Raw genomic sequence first — 7,850 nt, 5'->3', positions numbered from 1 at the left:
TGGAAGCCTTTTTCCATGTGCAATTAGTCTTGGCAAACTGTGCATACGCAGACTGCTCATGATATGCTCAGGATATGCGATGCACAGTTGAGTGCGACTGGGGAATTTGCCAGGTCACATTGCGGGAGAACGCAGCTCTGTGGTCCAATGAACATGGCTGAAAAAACGAAGAGCGCTCTGAGACTGGCAGAAAGTAGCAGTCACACTGTCCCACCTGGAATGTAGTCAGTGGCGTAGCTAAGGAGTTGTGGGCCCCGATGCACGTTTTACAATGCTCCCCCCCCCCCCCCCCCAAGCACTCTATACATAGCAATTAATGCAGCACACCAAAACCTGCCAATGGCAACTGCAGTGTCTGAGGTGCAAGAAGGGGATGGGGAACAATTTGTTGATAATAACCACTATTCAAAGTATCTATAGAAGTGATTATTATGAGCACAGGACCAATAGAGAGCTAATACTGTAGTTGAGGGAGGGCCCTCCGGGGCCCCTCTGGCCCAAGGGCCCCGATGCGGTGGCTACCTCTGCACCCCCTATTGCTATGCCCCTGAATGTAGTGTCTTTTGTTAAGGATCAGCTTATGTCCGCTTGTGTCCCTCTTAGATGGCAGCCGGGGACCAGGCTCTCTAGTCAGCAGCGCATGAGACCTCAGCGAGGAGTACAGGATGCAGGAAGGGCGGTGCGGTGTAGCTAGACACGACCATTCATGTTTAAAGGGACTCCGAGCAGTGCAGAAACTATGGAAAGATGCACATCATTTTAAAGCTCTCTTTCTCCTCTTTCCAATGATATATAAACCACCACCCTACGCCTTTTAGTTTTCGCTATTTTCTTTTACGATTTAGGTGTCGTCAGAAAGAGGAGAAAGAGAGCTTTAAAATGATATCCATCTTTCCATAACTATGGCTTGATGGATATCATTTTAAAGCTCTTTCTCCTCTTTCTGACGACACCTAAATCGTTGCCCTACACCTTTTAGTTTTCTCTATTTTCGAGATCGAAATCGCGGCCGCGGCAATTTCAATCGCGAAAATAGCGAAAACTAAAAGACGTAGGGTGGTGGTTTATATATCATTGGAAAGAGGAGAAAGAGAGCTTTAAAATGATATGCATCTTTCCATAGTTTCTGCACTGCTCTGAGTCCCTTTAACTCGAGATTAGAGAGAAAATCTCTTGACCTGAAGAAATGGAGGGTGTCATCTATTAGCCCAATAAAGCGACTTTTAGTCACTTGCTGTTCCCTCGTAAACTTTTGATATAGTCAAAGTAAGCGTTGCCTAGCAACCACGTGACTTCTCAGCCCTCCTTACAGCTGCAATCCGCACTGAGACAGGCTAACGCCTTTCCCTCTGCTGTGGATTCCCTCCAAGGAGATCAATGGTCTTGTATAGCTACACCGCACCTCCTTTCCTGCATCCTGGACTCCTTGCTGAGGTCTCGTGTGCTGCTGACTGGAGAGCCTGGTCCCTGGCTGCCATCTAAGGGACATAGCTGATCCTTAACAAGACACTGCATTCCAGGTGAGACCGGACAGTGTGATTGCAACTTTCTGCCAGTCTGAGTGCTCTTTTTGTTTGTTTTTAGCAATGGTGAACTGAATGTGGTTCTTGTCCTGCTGCAATACCTCCTGACACAGGAGGCCACAGGAACATCTTCCGTGAAAAGATTTCATCCTTAAAAAATAAATCTGTTTCTAAAGCAAGAAAACACATGCAGGAATCATTGAGGCTGAATATGAGTGATCCCAGACTCTGCTAGATATGCTGCTTGTAGACTTGCAGGTGCACGATGCATTATTTAGTGTCTGTATAACCTGTAGCCACATTGTATATTAAAGAGACACTGAAGCGAAAAAAAATTATGATTTTGTATGTGTAGTACAGCTAAGAAATAAAACATAAAGATCAGATACATCAGTCTAATTGTTTCCAGTACAGGAAGAGGTAAGAAACTCCAGTTGTTATCTCTATACAAAAAAGCCATTAAACTCTACGACTTTCAAAGTCGTGGAGAGGGCTGTCTTCTGACTTTTATTATCTCAACTGTTAGTTAATTTTTTACTTTTCCTCTGCCAGAGGAGAGGTCATTAGTTCACAGACTGCTCTGAAAGAATAATTTTGAATGCTGAGTGTTGTGTAATCTGCACATATTAGAGAATGATGCAATGTTAGAAAAAAAACTATATACCTGAAAATAAAAATGAGAATATTTTCTTTGCTGCTTATCTTCTAGTAATTATTCATAGTACACAACCAATTCATTATATCATATATTTTTTTTCGCTTCAGTGTCTCTTTAAAGAGGAACTGTAACGACAAAACGGCCCCTGGGGGGTACTCACCTCGGGTGGGGGAAGACTCAGGATCCTAATGAGGCTCCCCACGCCGTCCTGCGTCCCTCGGGGGTCTCGCTGTAGCCCTCCGTACAGCGGTGACGCAATATTTACCTTCCTGGCTCCTGCGCAGGCGCTCTGACGGCTGTCGGCTCCGAAGTAGGCGGAAATACCCGATCGCCGTCGGGTCCGCTCTACTGCGCAGGCGCAAGTTTCCGGCGCCTGCGCAGTAGAGCGGACCCGACGGAGATCGGGTATTTCCGTCTATTTCCGTGCCGAAAGTCGCCACAGCGCCCCCGCTGGAGCCAGCAAAGGTAAATATTGAACTGACAGTCGGCACAGTCGCCGGCTGTTCGGAGGGCTGCGGCGAGACCCCCGTGGGACAGAGGACGGCGTGGGAAGCCTCATTAGGATCCGGAGGCTTCCCCCACCCGAGGTGAGTACCCCCCAGGGGATCTTTTTCATGTTACAGAGTCTCTTTAAGTGGATTTGGGGATATGGCTGCTTTGGCATATGTAATGAATTTATTTTATTGCTGTGTAAAAAGTGGCCAAGCTTTTTACACAACAAAATGGCACAGGAAGATAAATGTAAGTGTAAGGCCTCTTGCACACTGCAAGCGATTCAGATTCCGCTTTTTAATCAGTTTTTACAACCGATTCAGATTCCGATTTGCAGTGTGCAGGGAGCAAACTGCAAATCTGAATCGGAAGTAAAAAATCAATTAAAAAGCGGAATCTGAATCGCTTGCAGTGTGCAAGAGGCCTAAGACCCCGTTCACACCTGAGCGATTTCTGCAAAACGCTCAAGCGCTGGCGCTTTTGAAAGTGCTAGTGCAATAGAAACCTATGGGCCCGTTCTCACTTGGGAAATTTGCATTAATCGCCAGCGATTAATGCAAATCTGCCCCCCAAAAATTATCCTGCACCATTTTCAGGCAATTTTTCAGCATTATGGGCTAATTACCCATAATGCTGCCATCCGCCCCTTGCGCGTCAACGACATTACAAGCGTCCTATTGGTCGCGTTGCAAGCCTTGCTATGGCGTACTTCCTCCAAGCCAGAAGGAGGAAGTGCGCCATAGCGAGGCTTGCAACGTGACCCTCGTTTGCAGGGATGCTCTGAGCATCACAAACGTCGTTTGTACACATGTACGAACATAACTGTCCTTTTTAACATCAGTTAGTCCACGGATCTGCCAAGCGGATCAGTCAAAACTGCTATCAAACGATTGAACATAAACAGGTCAAACTGTCGTTCAAACAACCGGTTTGAGTTGTTCAGAAAAATCGGACACGTATGTTCCTTTAGTCAAGGTTTGGGTTTGATTTTAAGGTGGCTTTGTGTATGGTAATGCTTGGCCAAACATGGCGTGAGGCGCCCAGATTGAGACCTATTATTAGGTCCACACTCGTCTGTAGCAGATCGGATTCGTTTAGAACAGATCTGGTTTGGTGGGAAAAAAATTCTCCGTTTTTTTTTCTTTTTTTTTTAAATGCAATTAAAGCAGGTTTCCAGCGAGGAAAACGCCAGCGCATACCACTCAGGCTGCATCTGAAATGACCACCAGCTCAGTGTGAAGCACCTAAATAGATTTTCTGCACACTTTGCATTCAATTCAGATGCAAATCATATGCAAATCTGCTACTACTTATTATGCAAACAGGAAACTCAGAAGGAGGGGCTGGGAGCAGCTAACCTGACAGTTACATAGTTACAAAGTTAAAAAAAAAAAGGTGGGGGGAAAGGCTGCGCGTCCCTAAACACATGTTGCAATTGAATGGTTAATCGCACAGGCATACACCGCCTCTGTCAGACTGAAAAATGCATGCTCTGCATCCTAGACAAGTGCTAACATTTATTAAACTAGGAGGAACTTTAGCTTCCAATATGGTTTGCATGCAAAGTATATTATACTAGACACTTGCGCCACGGTGAGGCAAACCTCCGGGCAAGTGACCTAACCTAAACCTAGGGAGCAGCTAAGCAAAATAAATGTGTAACTTACATTTTGTTGAACAGCTAGGAAAACGCCAGTGCATACCACTAAGGCTGCATCTGAAATGACCACCAGCTCAGTGTGAAGCACCTAAATAGATTTTCTGCACACTTTGCATTCAATTCAGATGCAAATCTACTACTTATTATGCAAACAGGAAACTCAGAAGGAGGGGCTGGGAGCAGCTGAATTGAATGCAAAGTGTGCAGAAAATCTATTTAGGTGCTTCACACTGAGCTGGTGGTCATTTCAGATGCAACCTGTTAGATTCCGTTCTAAATCACCTTGCTTCGACACCATCAACTTCTTATAGTTGCGTCTCACAGACTGTGAGATAACTTGACTCTCAACACAGCAAGCAGGAGATAGACTTTTCTCAGGCTTCTTCAACGTTTACGGAGTTTATTCAGGAAACAGAAATACAGATAGATACAGTTCATCATATCCTAGCCACGCCAATTTTCATGTTGCGTTACAAGCTTCTTGATTAGACTTCCTGCTGAAGTCAATCAGGTACTTCTTTCTAACCTACGTTACACTAAACTACCTATGTACAGCATACATTATATCAGATTACAGACAGGAATGAACATACTTAGAGGTCCCAGTCAGCCTTGCGAGCTAGTGCGAAAGTAAGAAGCAGAGTGAGCTCCCATAGCTCGCTCAGGCTTTAATACCGACTAGGAAAGAGTTAAATATGACATCATCTTCGCCATCCCCTAGATCAGACTATTGGTGGACCCACTCGTGGTGTCATCATACATACCTACTTGATTAATATTCAATGAGGCATTTGACATACAGGAATGTGGATATTTACAAAACATGGCTGATGTTTATTGTTCTAGTGGCGGTACATGCCCAGGTCAGGGAGACCTGTGGCCTTGTTCATAGAACAGCTTCTTGGTATGTTCTAGTTCTGCTGACAGAACTGCAGATTTTCTCTCTAAGAGAAAATCTCCTTAAAGGGCAGGTATGCTCCTCAAGCCTTTTTAACTAACTCAGTCCAAATAACTGAGGCCTACTTAAATTATAACACAACCTTAGTGGTATGCACTGGTGTTTTCCTTGCTGTTCAACAAAATGTAAGTTACACATTTATTTTGCTTAGCTGCTCCCTAGGTTTTAAATTTAGGTTAGGTCATTTGCCCGGAGGTTTGCCTCACCGTGGCGCAAGTGTCTAGTATAATATACTTTGCATGCAAACCATATTGGAAGCTAAAGTTCCTCCTAGTTTAATAAATGTTAGCACTTGTCTAGGATGCAGGGCATGTATTTTTTTTCCAGTAGCCCTCCAGGACAGGTGAACTACGAGATTTGACCCCTCCCAGGAAACATCCACTTGGTCTCTCTTAAGTTTAGACCCACCGCAGGTGTCCGGCAGTATGGATGTTTCCTGTTCCCTGGAACAGGTCTCTCTAGTTGTCCGGGTCCTGGAGAGCCTGGGTGGCTAAGGGCTTTGGGCATGCTGCTGGGATGAGGCTGGATGAAAAATACAGCTAGTGAAGTCCAGTGGCTTACCTCCCTCATGCGCGCATGGCGGACTTTTGATGGTGACAGGGAGAGGGCTGCGGCAAAGACGCTCTTGAGCAGAGGCTACTGGCGCGGTTGCAAGACGCTGGGGGAGCCGGAGCGGTAGGCAGAGGCCGTACGCATGTCTCCCTCAAGCAATATGGCGGCGTGGGTACTTCCGGTGACATCACTTCCGCCGGCCATGTTTGACGAGCTGCGGCGTCTCACTCTCACTATAGGAAACGGAGTGAGAGATGGACGCCGCTCAGGAGGCCAGCAAACAAAGGCAGGAGGCCAAGAAGGACGCTAAGGCCGATAAGCCTGAGGCAGAGCAAGCCAAAACGGACGCAGGAGCGGTGAGATACTTGCTGGCTTGGTGGAACTGTTGCAGCTAGCCTTAGCTGCGGGGGCATTGTATGGTGTTTTTCAAATATGGTTTTGATTGTGACTGGGTCTTGTTTCTGTGTTTTATTTCAGAGTAATGCTGCTGACAGGCCCAGGTCTAAGCGTTGCCCTACCTGTAATATCAAATTGTCACATACATGGACTAAAACTTTGTGTCAAGCATGTATAATTACGGTGTTGAATCAGGAGTCTGCAACTTCATATAAATATCTGAGTACAATGAGAAGTGAGATGGCTGAATCTATCAAGGCTTTTAGAGAAGCAATGGCTGTATCTATGACGCAGGCTCCTGTGGTTAATGTGAATCAAGATAATGCTCCTATGTCGAGTAACGTGGCAGCAGCAGCGACATTGGTTACGGACTCTGCAGTCACTAGTGATATTCCTGTTTCTTTGTCAGAAAAAGATAAGGTGTCAGAGGCAGAGCCAATTACGGTGCATAAAAAATCTACCACTAAAACTGATAGACAGGTGTTGTCTGATTCTGATACCTGAGGATATAGACTTGGATGATGTGTCAGTTTCTGAGGAGGAAGATGTAGATACAGAATTGAATGAGGATAAGCCTTCAAGATTTAAATTTGCATCTTCTGAAACTGAAGAGTTGTTGAAAGCCATTTATGATGCTTTGGATTTAAAAGATGACAGACCTCTATCGACCTCTGTACATGATGAACTGTATGCGGGTATGGAGGGAGACCCACCTTTGGTATTCCCTGTACATTAATAATCAATGGAAAAATCCCGACAGAAAAGTTTTCTTATCACGAGGATTTAAACGCAGATTTCCATTTTCAGAGGATGATGATAGACATTGGGACAAGTGTCCTAAGTTAGATGCAGCGTTTGCACAGGTTAATCGTAAGAATGAGTTAGCCTTTGAGGATATAGGTAATCTAAAAGAGCCTTCGGATAAGAAAACGGAATTTGCTTTAAAAAAGACTTGGACTGCAATTGGTGCAAATTTTCGGCCTGCTGCCGCTGCTACCACTGTGGTTGCCCGCACACTAAATTTGTGGATGCGGCAGGTCGAAAGACACATAAAAATTGGGTCCAGTAAAGAAATAATATTAAATTCCTTTATGGTAATGTTTAAAGCCGTGCATTGTATTATAGATGCAGCTTCTGAATCAATTAGACTGACTGCAAGAGCAGCAGCACTGGCTAATGTAGCCAGGAGAAATCTGTGGATAAAAACTTGGGAGGGAAGCTCCTTATCCAAAAGCAAGGTCTGTAGAATACTGTTTTTAGGAGATCTATTATTTGGGCCGGAATTAGATCAAATTCTTGAGCGTACGTCAGACAAAAAAGTCTTTCTCAAAGAAAAGAGTTTTTCAGCAACCGAGGAGGTTTTTTTCGCAAAGACAAACAAAATGTTAAGCCAAACCAACAAAGTAAGCGGAAGCAGTGGTCCTTAAATAAGGAACAGAGCAGGCCAAATGCTTTGTTCAAAAGCTCCGACGCACAGTCAAAACAAAAGTGATGACGAAAACAAGGTGGGGGGGGGAAGGCTGGAGCAATTTCTCCCACACTGGAGACGTTTTGCAAAGAGCCCATTTATAATAGACCTCATAGAAAACGGTTATCACATAGTGTTTCAGG

The sequence above is a fragment of the Hyperolius riggenbachi genome, chromosome 4, assembly GCF_040937935.1.
Source record: "Hyperolius riggenbachi isolate aHypRig1 chromosome 4, aHypRig1.pri, whole genome shotgun sequence".
NCBI classification, from domain to species: domain Eukaryota; kingdom Metazoa; phylum Chordata; class Amphibia; order Anura; family Hyperoliidae; genus Hyperolius; species Hyperolius riggenbachi.
Note: the sequence above shows the minus strand (reverse complement) of the source record.